A 17,291-nucleotide genomic window follows, 5' to 3' on the forward strand; every position below is an offset into this window, starting at 1 on the left:
AACACTTCTTCACTGGACACTGCTAGCCGGACGCTGCTCCTAGTCCGCTCGGCCAGACACCAAAGCGAGACGCATCGTTGACCACGCCCAGGTCTTGAGCCGGCCACGTGAGTTGGCAATGCACTCGGGTCACTGCTCAAATGCCTATATTCGCTGATCAAAGGAAGACCGCCGCCCCGTTTCAGGCCGAGAGCACAGGGGCCCTGGCGAAACCCATCCGCCGCCAGCCGGGCAACACTCGACGGGCCCCAAATTTCACACCGCACGTAGCCAGCAGGATTCGAACCTGCGCGGGGAAACCCCAACGGATTTCAAGTCCGTCGCCTTCACCACTCGGCCATGACTACTGGAAGCACCGAAATTCAAGTGCGGCAAAAAATTGCTTTGAGCAACTTTTTTTTTCTTTTGCAAAGGCACACCAGCCAAAGCCTCCGTTTTCACGCCAAGCATGGGCCACTATTTTGTATGATGCAATGATCTTTGGACTTTGACAGAGTGAGTAATTCCGTCAAAGTCAAAATTCAGACTCATTAAAATATTTGTTGGAACATTGTTGCTGTATATTTATTTAATAAGCCTGTTATGAAAATGTGAAAACTACATATTCAAAAATAAATCCGTCTAAAATGCTCAACTGAAGTCTGACTGAAAATGAAATTATAATCATTTGAAACCAATCGCAGTAAATTTTGTGCTCCTTTTCCTGACCAGAGGCTAATTATAGGGGTGGGGTGGGGGGGGGGGGGGGGTTAAGAATTTTGACTTTTCAATGTTTTACCCCCCTAGAAATATGGAGATGGTCCATCTATGTGGGAAAATGTAAAATTTTATTAAATTGAACCTTGCTAACCCCCCTGTACATACCCTCTGAAAGTTTCCATTCATGACAAAATGCATTACAGTGCTGTTTGATATTAGAATGCTGCTTTTTTTAATGTGTTTTAAAGTTATCGATGAATGTGAACCTCTTCAGGTATGCCACTAGGTACGACTACAACATTTTCAGTGCAGATGATCATTATTTTAAGGTATTAAGCTTAGTGGTAAGTACCGTAACCTTACATTCAAGTAAATTAAACATATGGTAATTCTGCTCTTTTTCAGCAAGTTTTAAAGTTATTGATGAATGTCACACTCTTCAGTAATACCTCAAATATGAACTATTTTTAAGGACAGAGGATCATTACTTAAGGTTACTAATTTAGTTTTAAGAACCAGTATGCACAAATGATTCATATCTGAATTATGTCTCCCAATGTATTAAATAGTCATTATTTGTATTCTTGCAGGTAAATAATGGCTTCTGTTGCAACACGGTCAAAAGCTAAGAAGATACTCAGTGTAGTAGAGTACATAGAGCAGGCTGAGTTCCCTTCTGGGATGCTTCCAACAGGGAAGGACATCATTCAGAATATGCTCGATCTGCTGCGGCCGAAGCGTGCTGGTCAAGCACAGAGATCCAGGGATGCTGCTGCTCAGTTGCTGGCAGAACTTGTTCAAGAGCACTGGTTATTTTATAACTTATACACCATCCACACCAGACATATAAAGAAGCATATCTTGAAACTTTATGGAGAATTTGTTACTCTGATTCAAACCTGTAAACAGAGACAAAATGAGGGTTTCTAACAACTCTTTTTGTGAGAAATAAATGTTATTACTGTGATTTTTGATGTTATATTTAAGAGTTATTTCCGTTAAGGAATGCTTATATTAGTGAAAAAGGCAGTTTATGACTATTTGGAGGGGTTATTAACTTCAGAGGGTATGTACAGGGGGGATAGCATTTTTCAGTTGGCCAAATATTGGTATTTCCATAGATAGATCATCTCCATATTTTGGAGGGGGTAGAAAAAAATTTTGGTCTAACCCCCCTTATAGGATTGGATCAAAACACAGTAAATGAATTATTACATAATGCTGGTTTGGGACATAAACCTGTGTTTTGTACAAATCTTTTATTTCACTCAGAGGCGCTCTTACAATAGAGGCGAAGTAGGCAATTGCCTTGGGCCCCTCCAACTTTCCCATTCGGCAGGGGCCCCAGACCAGCTGCCCCTTCCCGAATCAGCTGGGGATTTGGGGGCCTTTGGACAGCGATCCATTCCTAAGCCATTGTGTTTGTAAATTGTAATTTCGTATGTTTAAATCGGAAACAAAGACAAAAAACTAAAATACAAAGGAATGAGTATTTGTACACCCCCCCCGTTTATATTGAAATGGACTATTCCATGCAATGATCGCGCGAGTCCGAGAACATTGCGCGACGAACGTGAACTGAACCTGAGTGAGTGAATTCAGGGAACTTCTAATAGCGACTGTGCTGAATTGTTTTGAACTTGTGATCAGCGAAATGAAGCGCCACTTTCCAAGTGGTGCTACGAAAAGGAGGAAGCGGGATGAGGCGAAATCAAAGAATGATGCGCTTCCCAAGCTTACAACTTTCTTTAATGTGTCAACACCGTCGGTTGACTCGGATGCTGTAGCGGAGCAGGAGGAGCTGCTGTTGATTCAGGAGGGGAGCGAGCGGCATCAAGCTCCAGCAGAGCAGACGAGCAGCAGACTAATAAGTCTGAAAAAAAAAACATAGCGGAGGTGGTGAGCGCGTGTCCCGTTTCTGTTGACCACCACGAAGAAAATGACTCTCTCATTCATTCACTCACCCTCTGTCTCACACACACAGAATTCTCTCTCTCTCACTCATTGACACATACATTCACATGGATATGGAGTTGCTTAGAGCCAAATGCCACCTCATCTCTCCTCAGTCCCCACTTCTTACCTCCCCTCACTCACCCTCTCTCACACACACACACACACTCTCTCACAAACACTAACTCACTCACTCACACACACACACACAACTATGTACATAGTTTTATTTATAGAATGTTTGAAATGTTCTGATCTTTAAAAAAAAAAAAAACAGTGCTGGTTTTCCTGGCATTTTGGCAAAGACAGATGTTATCTGAAATCTTATTCTCTGTTGGGTTCCATCATGACTATTAGTTTGTGCAGTGCTACACTTTTTGTGTTCTCTGCTTTCCATCTTCATTTTGGAGTAAAGAAGTGTATGCAGGGTTTAAAGGGGAATGTTTTTTTTCTCCTCTCCAACCTTTACTTCCCTATAGATTAGCTTTACCTGCCTATCCACCATGCAGTCGGTACATTTTTTTTTGTTTCGGATCAGATGAGGGGGGCCCCATACATACCTTCGCCTGAGGCCCCCAATTTGCTAAATCCGCCACTGATTTCGCTCCTTTTGAAGAAAAGTCCAACTTTATTTACGGATAATAATCCACGAACCACAACAACATGCATTTGAAACCAATCGCAGTAAATTCTGTGCTGCTTTTCCTGATGGTAGAATAATTATTGGACTCGGACTGATGGGTTCGGAACCAAACAAAACCGCTTCCTCATAAAGTAATGCGGTGGAACAGAAAGACTTCACCGGCCAATCAGGCGGCACTTTCCTAATGAATATTCATGAAGTCCCCGCCCACCTTGCTGAAATTGAAAGGTGTTTGTGTTTAAATTAGTGCTGTCAAGCGATTAAAATATTTAATTGCGATTAATGTCACGACTGTCATAGTTAACTCGCGATTAATCGCAATTTAATCGCATATTTTTGTCACATGAAAAACCATGTAATTCTCTTATCAGCATAAAAAAGTGAATGGGCTTGCTCACCGTTCGAACTACGGGGGTACTCGGGGGATCTGAGATCTTTCTTTCTTTTACAGGCAAGAGAACGTGAGTGGGACAGACAAAGTGCAGCGAGGTACTCTTTCTTTTACAGGCAAGGGAACGTGAGCCGGACAGGCAAAGTGCAGCCAGGTACTCTTTCTTTCTTTTACAGGCAAGCGAATGTGAGTGGGACAGGCAAAGTGCAGCCAGGCACTCTTTCTTTGTTTTACTGGCAAGCGAACGTGAGTGGGACAGGCAAACTGCAGCCAGGTACTCTTTCTTTCTTTTACAGGCAAGAGAACGTGAGTGGGACAGGCAAAGTGTCGCAAGGTACTCTTTCTTTTACAGGCAAGCGAACGTGAGTGGGACAGGCAAAGTGCAGCCAGGTACTCTTTCTTTGTTTTACTGGCAAGCGAACGTGAGTGGGACAGGCAAAGTGCAGCCAGGTACTCTTTCTTTGTTTTACAGGCAAGCGAACGTGAGTGGGACAGGCAAAGTGCAGCCAGGTACTCTTTCTTTGTTTTACAGGCAAGCGAACCTGAGTGGGACAGGCAAAGTGCCACCAGGTACTCTTTCTTTCTTTTACCAGAGATGCCTACTAGTACGGATTGGCCGTATTTTGTACGGAAAAGTTACGTAAATACGATGTTACGGCAAACAGTGTTATTCTGTATGGAATTATTATAAAGTCTTAAATTCCAGTGAGTTGTTTTTAAATGGCCAAGCGACTTTTTCAATCCATGCACGATTCACGGCTAGGCTATTTATTTTTCCGACAACCGCACATGCTGTGTGTGACATGCGCAGATTCCGCACATTTGTTCGCGCTATTTTCGATACGGTAGAATGGCCGTGCATGACTGGGTGTAAAAAGGGCAATGGATACGCGCACTGCAAACTGTGTAAAACTGACATTAATGTCACTCATGGTGGTTGCGATGACTGCACGCGGCATGTCAACTACAAAAAAAACATATGGAGTATGCTGAAATGGCGAGTCAGGCGGAAAGTAAATCTGGGGGTATCCAGCAGTTTTTTATGAAATCTGTGGATGAAAAGACACGGAACGTGACACGTGCTGAAGCGGTGATGGTTGACCTATGCTTGGAGTTGAACTTGCCAATTAGTGCCATGAAATGTGAGTTAAACTTATTCAATTTCTTTTTACATGTACAGTGGTGCTTGAAAGTTTGTGAACCCTTTAGAATTTTCTATATTTCTGCATAAATATGACCTCAAACAACATCAGATTTTCACACAAGTCCTAAAAGTAGATAAAGAGAACCCAGTTAAACAAATGAGACAAAAATATTATACTTGGTCATTTATTTATTGAGGAAAATGATCCAATATTACATATCTGTGAGTGGCAAAAGTATGTGAACCTTTGCTTTCAGTATCTGGTGTGACCCCCTTGTGCAGCAATAACTGCAACTAAATGTTTCCAGTAACTGTTGATCAGTCCTGCACACCGGCTTGGAGGAATTTTGGCCCATTCCTCCGTACAGAACAGCTTCAACTCTGGGATGTTGGTGGGTTTCCTCACATGAACTGCTCGCTTCAGATCCTTCCACAACATCTCGATTGGATTAAGGTCAGGACTTTGACTTGGATATTCCAAAACATTAACTTTATTCTTCTTTAACCATTCTTTGGTAGAACAACTTGTGTGCTTAGGGTCATTGTCTTGCTGCATGACCCACCTTCTCTTGAGATTCAGTTCATGGACACATGTCCTTTAGAATTCGCTGGTATAATTCAGAATTCATTGTTCTATCAATGATGGCAAGCCGTCCTGGCCCAGATACAGCAAAACAGGCCCAAACCATGATACTACCACCACCATGTTTCACAGATGGGATAAGGTTCTTATGCTGGAATGCAGTGTTTTCCTTTCTCCTAACATAACGCTTCTCATTTAAACCAAAAAGTTGTATTTTGGTCTCATCTGTCCACAAAACATTTTTCCAAAAGCCTTCTGGCTTGTCCACGTGATCTTTAGCAAACTGCAGATGAGCAGCAATGTTCTGTTTGGAGAGCAGTGGCTTTCTCCTTGCAACCCTGCCATGCACACCATTGTTGCTCAGTGTTCTTCTGATGGTGGATTCATGAACATTAACATTAGCCAATGTGAGAGAAGTCTTCAGTTGCTTAGAAGTTACCCTGGGGTCCTTTGTAACCTCGCCGACTATTACACGCCTTGCTCTTGGAGTGATCTTTGTTGGTCGACCACTCCTGGGGAGGGTAACAATGGTCTTGAATTTCCTCCATTTGTACACAATCTGTCTGACTGTGGATTGGTGGAGTCCAAACTTTTTAGAGATGGTTTTGTAACCTTTTCCAGCCTGATGAGCATCAGCAACACTCTTTCTGAGGTCCTCAGAAATCTCCTTTGTTCGTGCCATGATACACTTCCACAAACATGTGCTGTGAAGATCAGACTTTGATAGATCCCTGTTCTTTAAATAAAACAGGGTGCTCACTTACACCTGACTGTCATCCCATTGATTGAAAATACCTGACTCTAAATTCACCTTCAAATTAACTACTAATCCTAGAGGTTCACATACTTTTGCCACTCACAGATATGTAATATTGGATCATTTTCCTCAATGAATAAATGACCAAGTATAATATTTTTGTCTCATTTGTTTAACTGGGTTCTCTTTATCTACTTTTAGGACTTGTGTGAAAATCTGATGTTTTAGGTCATATTTATGCAGAAATATAGAAAATTCTAAAGGGTTCACAAACTTTCAAGCACCACTGTATGATTTTTATTCACTGAAATATCAAACACTGCCTGTACTTCTTTAGCTCAAAGTCTTTTCAGTGTTGCAAGTGCAAATGTACATGTAGTATGATCAAAAACAGAATTTTATGATTAGTGCTGTTGGGATTGTGGCAAAAAATTGATCATTCCACTGTTTTAAATACAATTATAAATGTCATTTTATTCAATGTCTCTTCTGAAGCATTATGCTGAAGTATTTATATATTGAGACATTAAGATAACAATGTCGGACTCTCTTTGGCATGAAATGAGATTTTTTTTTTAAATTTTATTAGAATCCGTTAACAGGTACAACATTTTGCCAGGCAATATAATATAATACTTTTGATGAGTTACATTTAATACCAATGATTGGTAGTCAACCGTAATGTCTGCAAACAGGGAACACAATTGTATTTATAAAAATGTGCTATTGTATGCTTTAGAAATTTGTTGAGTGGAAATTCAGTTGAGATGGCTGCTCGCGTTTTGTTTATTCAATTCACACAAAACAGTTCTTTTTAATAATTTAAATGTTAAACATATTGGTATATATACCTCTTTTATAATGGAAATGCGCATAAATTAATGTTACTGAAAGTCACTCCAAAATACTGAAAAATGTTTTCAAGAATACTGAAATTCAAAATTTGGGGCAGGCATCTCTGTTTTACAGGCAAGCGAACATGAGCAGGACAGGCAAAGTGCAGCCGGGTACTCTTTCTTTCTGCTCCTTAGTCCACCCAGGCACACACCACAAGGCCCATCAGCACCCTGCTGCAACAAATGTCAGAAGTGGGATTCGAACCCAAGCCTCCAGAGGAGACTGCGACCTAAACGCAGCGCCTTAGACCACTCAGTCACCCTGACTTGCCGCACCTAGCGGCGAATCCGGTGTGGAACATGCTGAGGTCTCATGCGGCTCTCACGCGTGGGCCATACGCTTGGCTCACTATTGCAATACTCTGGGCAGTGCTTTTACAAGTTTGCAGAAAACATGAACTTTCCGGCAAACGTTTTACGACAGTGTCCAGGAGAGAAGCCCTTTCCGTTTAGGACAGATACCTGGACTTGGAACCGCTCCCTCTTTTGCCAGGCAAGCTCGGGTAAAAGTCGCCCCCGAACAAGGCTTCGGCTGCCTATCGGAAACCAAATTTCAGATGGAGTAGGCAGCACATTCAAAGCAGCGTGGGAGACGTCGAGTGGACGTCGAGGACATCGCTTTAACCAGGTGGCCACGACTGCGCACGGGGCCTCGGGACAGCGTGGACAAATTATCAGGAGATGCTTCGGTGCCCTTCGTTTCAAAACGCATACGCTTCCGGGAGGCAAAATCCTCAGGTTGGACGTGAACGAGTCTACGGCCTAGCCTCGTTGATTCACTGGATGTACAACCGTCTGTGGGCAGGGCTGCTAAATAAAGCCAGGGTTGGAAAATGAAACCCTGGAATGGACTGCAATGACCAGTATTCACCCATCGTATGGCAAACGGAATCTCAAACTTACTCGTAAGCATGCTAAATTATGTAGGGAAACATCAAGGCATCCGTTTCAGCACCTTAAGATGCAAAACTGCATTTCGGCGTGGTATCAGCACACCATCCGGAACATCAGTAAACTGTCCATGTTTATGTGGTAAATGTTTTCTTCGTCTATCTAATGGTAAAGATGATGAATCACTCGGTTTCGTTTATTTTAGATACCGTTTAGGTGCCGTTTATTAACATATCCCCGGTGAGACACTGCACATGTTGCAGAGTCAAAACATCACACATTCACACATGGTAGGAAACCATTAATAACAAAAATTAACACAAATAATATTTGTATGAGAACATAACTCAACACCCCCACTTGTTCTCATCTTCACAAACCATATACAACCATTATCAAGTATATCTAATTTCCAAACAGCAAATTTTTAAACTGCAGGATTCTAACTTTTGGTACAGATTTAGTGAGTATGTCTGCAACCATGTTTTCTGTTGGACAGTATTTAATAGTTATTCTTCCTGCCCTAAGTACATCATGAATGAAATGGTATTTCACATCAATGTGCTTACACCTTGACCTATGTACTGGATTTTTACTCAGTGCTATGGCTCCCTGATTGTCACCATAAATTGTTGTACAATTGTAAACATTTGAGTCCAAATCATTTAATAACTGCATTAGGTAGATGCTTTCCTGAGTTGTGTTTGCTAAGCCAATATACTCAGCTTCGCAAGTTGACAGTGCCACTGTGGGTTGTTTCTTAGACTTCCAAGATATTGCAGGGCCTTGTTTTGTCAGACTGAAACAGTAACCTGTGGTACTACATCTGTCCTCTACAGAGGATGCCCAATCCGAATCACTGAATGCTGACAGACTCAAGTGTTCATCTGTTTTCTTGAAACATAGTTCATAGTGAGAAGTACCCTTCAAGTATCTTAAAACATGTTTGGCTGCCACCAAGTCTTGTACTTTAGGTTTTGCTAAGGATTGTGACAGTTTACTGACAATCCAACTGATGTCAGGTCTGGTGCAAGTCATTGCATAGATCAAGCGTCCAACAATTTCTCTGTAATCTTTGGGATTTTCTATTTCAGTGTTGTTTTCTTCTACATTTCTGTTACATTCCATTTTCAACTCATTTGGTGTAGCTCTAGGTTTACAGTCGGACATTCCGAACCTCTCAAGCATTTTGATTATGTATATTTCTTGACTCATTTTGATTTCTCCTTCTTTTTGTTCAAACTGGATGCCCAAAAAGTATGATATTTGTCCTAAATCTTTCATATTAAATTGAGACTTCATTGTTTCCTTGAACCTGTTTAGCTGATCCTCACTACTTGCTGCAATGATCAAGTTGTCTACCCAGATGATTACTATGATTGTGTCATTTTCAATCTGTTTCCTGTATACACAGTGATCTACCCGATTTCTCTCAAAGTTGTTTTGTTCCAAATGATCGTTTAAAAGTTTGTACCCATTTCTTCCAGATTGTTTGAGGCCATAGAGGGATTTTTTCAACTTGTACACTAGTTTCCCTCCTGTTTCCGTTGCCTCTTTGAAACCCTCTGGTTGATCTAAATAGCTCTCTTCTTCAATGGGGGCATGTAAGTATGCCGTTTTCACATCCATCTGATGTACAGAAAAGTCATTCTGTGCCGCTATCTGCATCAGTGCTCACACTGAGTGAGATTTGCTGTAGGAGCAAATGTCTCATGGTAATCTATTCCTTCTGTTTGTTTGTATCCTTTAGCGACATATCTAGCTTTGAAAATTTTTCCTGTGTCTGCATTTTCTTTCAAAGCATAGACCCATCTCCCCCCCACTGTGTTTCTATCCTTTGGCAAAGTCACCAATTCAAATGTGTCATTTACTTTAAGTGAAGCCATTTCTTCCTTCATAGCCTGTTCCCACATAGAAGCTTCAGGTGACATGATGGCATCTCTATATGTTTGGGGAATCCCGAACACTGCCCTGTAACAAGAATCAACATTTGCATTGGTTATCTTATCTTTGGAGACTGTTACGTAATCTTGTAAGTATTTTGGGGGTCTCTTTTCCCTTTCTGAATGGTATTGTTTTTGCTTGATTGTTGTTGGTGTCCCTGCAAAGTTTCCATCAATCTCTTCAACTTCGGTTTCTGTGGTGTCATCATCTTTTGATTCATCTTTGTTGTCTGTGTTTGTGGTCTCACAATTTGCATCTATGTCCTGGTTCTCACTTTGTGATTTGTCATTTCTGCTCTCACTATCACGTATCCTATCTCTGTATTTTGGGAGTTCGTAGTCATCATCATCAGTTTGAGTCTGCTGTTCAACATTGTTCTTCCTGATAAATTTCACTAATCTGTGTTTTGAAACCTTCCTGGTTTCTGGATTGTATACTAAATAAGCAGGGCTGTTCCTGCTATAGCCTACGAATATTCCCCTGTCACATCTAGGATCCAATTTGTTATGATCGTGTTTGTACGCATAGCAGTCAGACCCAAAAATCCACATTTTTGAGAGATCTGGCTTCCTTCCTGTTAACAGGAAATATGGAGTATGGCACCCCGGTTGAGAAAGGCTGTATTAGACCAGTGCTCTCACCACTGAGCTATGGAGCCCCTGTACTGATCCTCAAAACAGCCCACAGAAACTGCTGTAACATCACTCACAACTTTAGTTCCTAGCTACAGTTAGCTTCTGTTTACTATTTGCCTCACAAAAAAAGGACACACATTTTAAATAATGCAGTGTGTTAATCGTAGAGTGGGCTGTGGACTGTACATTCTGGCTACTTTCTCAAGTATTTTTCAGATTTTTACATAAATAGGTTTTGACTTAGTTTCTAAGAGCAATGTTTGTTTCCGGAGCATATATCCAAAACTATTCATGATACGGATTTGAAACTTGGTGTACATATTAAGAAGGTGATGTAGATGTGCCTTTTCATACTAAGAAACTTGAGAAATTTAAAATTTTCATGTTTCCATGGAAACAATTTCAGACTTCGTTTGTCAGGTTATGGCCCTTTTCCACTACCCTTTTTCAGCTCACTTCAGCTCGCTTCAGCCCGACACGGCTCGCGTTTCGACTACCAAAAACCAGCACGACTCAGCTCGTTTCAGCCCTGCTTAGCCCCTAAAACTCGCACCGTTTTGGAGTGGGGCTGAAGCGAGCCAAACCGAGCCGAGTGAGGCTGGGGGCGTGAGCAGACACTCCCCTGTGCACTGATTGGTGAGGAGGAGTGTCCTCACATGCCCACACACGCCCCGCGAGCGCGCTGGGATCTGTAAACACCGCAAACCCGGAAGAAGGAGAATTACGAATTACGAGAATTTCTGAAGCCTTATGCGCCTCGCCTCATCTATACGCTCTTGCCAGTATCTGTTGGCGTTGTCGGTGACAACAAGCCACAGCACCAAGACCAGCAACACTAACGACTCCATGTCCTCCATGTTTATTGTTTACTATTCGGGTCGTGAGACTACCGCTTAAAAGATCACTGAATCAGTGACATACAGAGCATCGTGGACGAGTTCGCGGAGCGCAAGGCTCGTCGTATGCCCTTCAAATAATGCGCGCAGTAGGCTATTGATGTTTTATTATGAGCCATGTACAGTATGTCGCCTAATGTTTTTTTGTTTCTGAGTTACATGTTCGTTTGAAGGACTTAATGTACAAAATAACATAGTTGCACCCCGTAGTGTTGAAATTGGTAAACACAGTGCATTCAGTGAGGTTTGCACCGCCCTCCTTTTATTTCTGACTCTTCCTGTCACCGTTGCAACCTCTGAGCGCTCATTCGTATGCCCTTCAAATAATGTGCGTAGTATAGGCTATTGATGTTTTATTATGAGCCATGTACAGTATCCTAATGTTTTTTGTTTCTGAGTTACATGTTCGTTTGAAGGACTTGATGTACTAAATAACATAGTTGCACCCGGTAGTGTTGAAATTGGTAAACACCGCAGTTGCGGACATTTTGTAGCCTAAAATGATGTTATGATAAGCTTTAATAAAGGGCCCGGTCAGTTGCCCCGCCCCCGGCCCCACTCTGACTTGTTCCGCCACTGTCACTGATGTCACTGTTTGCGCTGCTTAACGACATCACGTGACGTCCACCCACTTTCGCTAACTCCACCCAATGTGTCCACCCACTTCCAGCCAGCACGGTTCAGCGCGGTTGTAGTCGAAATGCAACTCCAACAGCCCCGCTCAGCTCGACTCAGCTCGACTCGGCATGGCACGGCTCAGCCGCGTTTGTAGTGGAAAAGCGGCATTAGTCTGAGGGGGAGGTTTTGTTTCTGGAGCAGAACTTGAAAATTATGAGTGGTATGGTCTTGAACGGAAGTATGATTACCTCTGAGTAGTTTGCCATGATCGTATAGTGGTTAGTACTCTGCGTTGTGGCTGCAGCAACCCCGGTTCAAATCCGGGTCATGGCAAAGGAAAAAAAAAAAAAAAGCTACCTCCAGAGGCATAATTTTGGGTTTGCTGTCATTAGTCATTTGCACTGTTAGAGTTGATTTGTTTTTATTTATTTATTTGTCTTCCATTGCACAGTTTTTATCTTCATTTATCGCAATTCTTGATTTTAGCACTATTAATGCACAGTCACAGTTTTTATCTTCATTTATCGCAATTCTTGATTTTAGCACTATTAATGCACAGTCACATGTACAAAGTGCATATATAGGTTTTTTTATTGTTACATTTTTATCTGTATAAAGTCAGCTTGTTCTTTTTTTAATTCTATTTTATGTTGCACAGTGTGTCTTTTTCTTTTCACGTTTGATAACTTGCTGCTGCAACAAAAGAAATTCCCAGCTTGGGAGCTACCGTATCTATCTACCTGATGTTTACAGGAATCAAAACCTCCAATACGGTACACATCTAAAACTTTTGTGCTTTGGTGATGTTCGTGAAAACACTATTGGAAGTCCAGAAAGCTGGTATAGGGTAAGGTGGCCTGAGCCAATCTCTTGCATCTTTACAGCTTTCTTAGCCATTGCAAACAGGCAGAGAAAAAAAAAATAAGCCAGTAAGTAAATAAAAAGAAAGTAGAAGGTAGGAAATATTGTGTCTCATGAAAAAGTAAGAAAAAGAATTACTGCAGACTAACAGTCCAGTTGCTTGTTAAACATGGAGAAAACCAGAAAACAGGGAAGAATCAGACCAGACAAAAAAAAAGAACTTTAATTTTTGAGCAAAATAACTCTAAGACTACTATAACGTCACACAGATACATAGAACAGAAAAAGCAAACCCCACTTCCAGTTCTCTACTGTCAAGCATCTACTCTTATATAGAAAACACAAACATTAAACTGACATATTTAAAAAAAAAAAAACTTGCCTTTTTTTTTTTTTTAGTTTTTAAGCAAGGGCACCATTCCTGGATGTACTGCAGGCCCGGCGCCAGGAACAGTTTACTAAGGGGGCAAATATTTTTCATATAGTGTGTAGTAGTGATGGCGGTCTGACAACGTGTTTCAAACAATTAACTGCGCCAACCACAAAACCACGGCCCCGAAGGTTGCTTTAGTCCGGGAAAATCATGTGACACATTACCAGGGCAGTTACGCTTTATCAGCCCCCGTGCCCACCTGTTAACCCTCCCCTCCAATTTTCTCACAGACACGCGGTACAACCGGAAAGATGCCAAACATAAAACAACACACACAAACCTACAGGCAAGTCCTTTACATTTAAAATACATACAAATAGCTCCGCGGCATGAAAACAAAACGTCAATGCAAGTCTAAGGTACTTGACTCGGCGGCCAAAATCATAATTTAAAAAAAATCAACAGACCCCGCGGCTGCACCAGTAATAGCCTTCCTGACTCGCACCGAGTCAACGCTAACCACTTAATCCGCGATCCCAGTTTAGGCGTGTAGGGGACTAAACACTCTGAAGTGATGAATTTTCACCCCCGCTGCATGGGGGGTGACGTCAATGACACATATTCTTACGCTATTTGCGCACAAAGCGGACCATATATGAACACATGCACCAACCTACACGGAGATAAACTTAGCCTACAAAGAAAGAAAATGGATTCACAATATTGTGATTGAATTCGTTTAATTCGGAGGGGGAAAGACTACTCCCGTAAACTGACTGCATATTACAGGATATTGCAGAGACAGTGCACTTGTAAGTGTGCATGTAAAACCCCCGCCCGCACGACCCCTCCCCTTGTCCTTATCACAGGTCTGTGTGTGCGCGGCTGTGTCAGCATTTCACACATACACCCACAATAACTAGTCCCCAGTAGTTAGGATTGATACATATGTCTTAAACAGGGTTAATATTAAATTCAGGCTTTTTGAAATAATCCTACCTTAATACAGTTGAATTCTACGATTACAACGTAAGAATCATAACCAATCAGATTTGTCCTACCGTGCCAGTTTTAATAGTGATTTATGTGAAATGTATTTTTGTGCAATGCTTAACAACTTAATATTTCGTATTTGAAAATGCAAATTATTAATACGTCTATAATACATTATATTTTCATAAGAAAACAATTAAGTGATCTGAGTCTTCGTTGAGGAGGCGGAGCTGTAGCCACGAGGGGGCTGTAGCCCCCTTTCGCCCCCCATGACGCCGGGTCTGATGTACTGCAATACCAGGTTGATACATGGAGCAGAAAGAGCAAACCCTTATTCCAGCTCCCTGTTCTAAAAATCTGTTTAATATAGCATTCTTATTTAGAGAACATATCAGATATTAAACTGATAAAAACAGATACTACACTTGATCTTAGCCAAAAGGCCGAAAGCGATAACTTACTGCAGTGAACAGCTTTAAATAAACCACTTCCAAATATTAAACTCCAGAAAGGTAAACACAGCTAGACTCCGCCCCCAACAGCTGGATCCTTTTGAAGAGAGACATCGACTTGGTGTGTGTGTGTGTGTGTTGGGGGTGTTCTATGCAAAAAGCACGATATTTCTAACATTTGACCATGAAACATGTCCAGCTCTACCAGAGCAAAGCCTGCAAAAATAAGCTGAGCTCATTAACATCCCTCTCCCCGGAAATGTTTAGTAAAAGGTGAAAGATTTGCGGTCAGTGCAGAGAAACCTGAGCTGCACTGAACACTGGATCAGGTTAGTGACACTGGATTGGAGGCTGGGAGACTCTCAGCGCTGCCGCTGTGATGCTTGGAGTTGTGGCTGAGGAGCTCATTACGGAAACACCTGGGATCTCCTTTAAAAGGAGGAGCCTTTGGGAAATGGCGGGGGCTTGGAGCTCATCACCTGCTGTCTTGATTTGGTTATCTGTTATGGATTTGTTTTATATTTGGTTTTTCTTTCATGCTACAACTCTTCACTCCACTATCATCACATGCTTGCACTGATTAATTGCCTTACTCACACCATACATTCATTTTGTAAATATTTCTATTGTCTTTAAGTAAATGAATTAAGCTCTTCAGTCTCTGTCCTTGTCCTCCTTCCTTTGTTGTGATTTGTGAATCAGTCGGAACACTAAGTCATATCAGAAGGTGCGATCACGTGGCTGCAGCTGTGTGAGCTTTGAACCCTGACATTACAAAAGTATAAGTTTAGAAACACAAGCCAAATGTGACCAACATACAAATAAACAACTCAAAGCACATTTCAATGAAGTATTAAACTTGGATGAGCCAGCAGCAATATTTCTTTAAAAATATTCTGATCACTGGACTGAAAACCTAAATAATTATTGACAACTTTTTCCTGGGGCTCGAGGCAAAAATATTCGCTTGTGCTACATCCTAAGGCAAAGTTTAATTTTATAAAATTGAGAGCATCATTATGAGATCATAGATGCCTCTAAACTTTAAACTAACACTTTGTTTTCTCTAGAAATGTATTTTCATTGGTGAACGGCTGCTTATATTGTTTCTATGGTAGACTGGGTCTGTATGTGATTATATATGACACTGTAATATAGGAGACCTGACCAGGCTGATGAGTTTGTTGAACATCCCATTCCAAAACCATAAGCATGAGTTATATTTCAAATATACAACTTCCTGTACACAGTGAGATACATCCCACTGATTCTCACTGTCACAACAGGTAATTCACTTTCATAAATTAATTAATTAATTGTATTAATGAATACCCTACTTTGTATTAATCTAGTGATTTCATAATTTCTTCAGTCAATATTGTTGACAAAACATATTTCCCAGATCTCTTTCTTTATTTTCTTTTTACAACAGGCAGTTTTGCAGATAAAATTGTCCCAATGGATGAAGATGCCAACATTGTGGGGAAAGAAACAGACACCGTTAGTCTGAAATGTTCATATGAGCCAAGCAGCAATAACATTGACCTTTACTGGTACAAACAATATCCTAACAGCGCACCACAGTTTTTACTGTATAGCTCTGGGAGCACTCCTACTGACACTCGATTACCTGCATGTCTTTGGGAGAAACTGGAGCACCCGGAGGAAACCCACGCAGACATGGGGAGAACATGCAAACTCCACACAGAAAGGCCCTGCCGGCCATGGGGCTCGAACCCGGACCTTCTTGCTGTGAGGCGACAGCGCACACCACAATTTGCAAATGTCCATTTGAACAAATTATTTCTATTGAGGTATTTCACTCACGTGACCAAGTCATGTGATGCTGCCATTTTGGACGGCACGGCTCGAATCAGTTTGAATGCGAGGAAGGCGACAAACGAAAAACATAAAAGAAAAAGGAGCGAGATGCAGAAAACACCTTCACTATCCAGCGACGTAGGGCATTTACAGGGCGAGCAGAGGGAGAGGTATTTGCAAAAATTGAGGTTAGCAGGCTTAGAGAATGACATTTACCTGCTTCCACCAGGATTGTTCACTGACAGCTAAGGTTTGTTCACATTTTCATTTACTTTCGGTCCTCAGGATAAACAAAATGTTATTAAATGTCATTGAAATAACTTCTTAGTCTGTTGAGACATGGCCCGTTATAAGTTTTTCCTTTACTGTATTTACTAGTTTACTGAGCGCGCTCCGGGGCTGGCTGGCCGACTAGCTAGCGCTCCGGGGCTCGCTGGCTCAGTAAACTAGTAAATCCAGTAAAGGAAAAACTTGAGACTGAAAGGTTTTAACAGTCATCCAAATGACTGAACGTAAACATTGCTACAGTAACATACTAGCTACTGTTGTTGACATTAGCTAGCTTGCCGTCCAAAATGGCGGACACCGGGGCGTCACGTGACCCTGTGACGTCAGGTGAAATACCTCAATTTGGCAGCCAGAAAAGTAGGGACACGCCCATACCGCCCACACCCAATTCTACACCTGTGTTGTTGAGCATGGAGAAAACCAGAAAATAGGGAAAAAGTTAGGGCAGGCAAA

At 41.6% G+C, this 17,291-nt stretch overlaps 4 non-coding genes across 4 annotated transcripts; all 4 read right to left on the reverse strand.

The window, feature by feature from the left end:
• Positions 1-265: 265 nt before the first annotated feature.
• On the reverse strand, positions 266-347 carry trnas-uga (transfer RNA serine (anticodon UGA)). The gene has a single exon. It is a non-coding gene; the product is annotated as a tRNA-Ser (tRNA).
• A 6,903-nt stretch (positions 348-7,250) lies between these two features.
• Positions 7,251-7,333, reverse strand: trnal-uag (transfer RNA leucine (anticodon UAG)). The gene has a single exon. It is a non-coding gene; the product is annotated as a tRNA-Leu (tRNA).
• A 7,209-nt stretch (positions 7,334-14,542) lies between these two features.
• LOC132897471 (U2 spliceosomal RNA) lies at positions 14,543-14,731 on the reverse strand. The gene has a single exon (XR_009656325.1). It is a non-coding gene; the product is annotated as a U2 spliceosomal RNA (small nuclear RNA).
• Positions 14,732-14,926: 195 nt separating this feature from the next.
• Positions 14,927-15,040, reverse strand: LOC132896477 (U5 spliceosomal RNA). Its single transcript, XR_009656059.1, has one exon. It is a non-coding gene; the product is annotated as a U5 spliceosomal RNA (small nuclear RNA).
• Between the last annotated feature and the right edge of the window lie 2,251 nt (positions 15,041-17,291).

This window comes from Neoarius graeffei, chromosome 1 (genome assembly GCF_027579695.1).
Source record: "Neoarius graeffei isolate fNeoGra1 chromosome 1, fNeoGra1.pri, whole genome shotgun sequence".
Classification (NCBI taxonomy): Eukaryota; Metazoa; Chordata; class Actinopteri; order Siluriformes; family Ariidae; genus Neoarius; species Neoarius graeffei.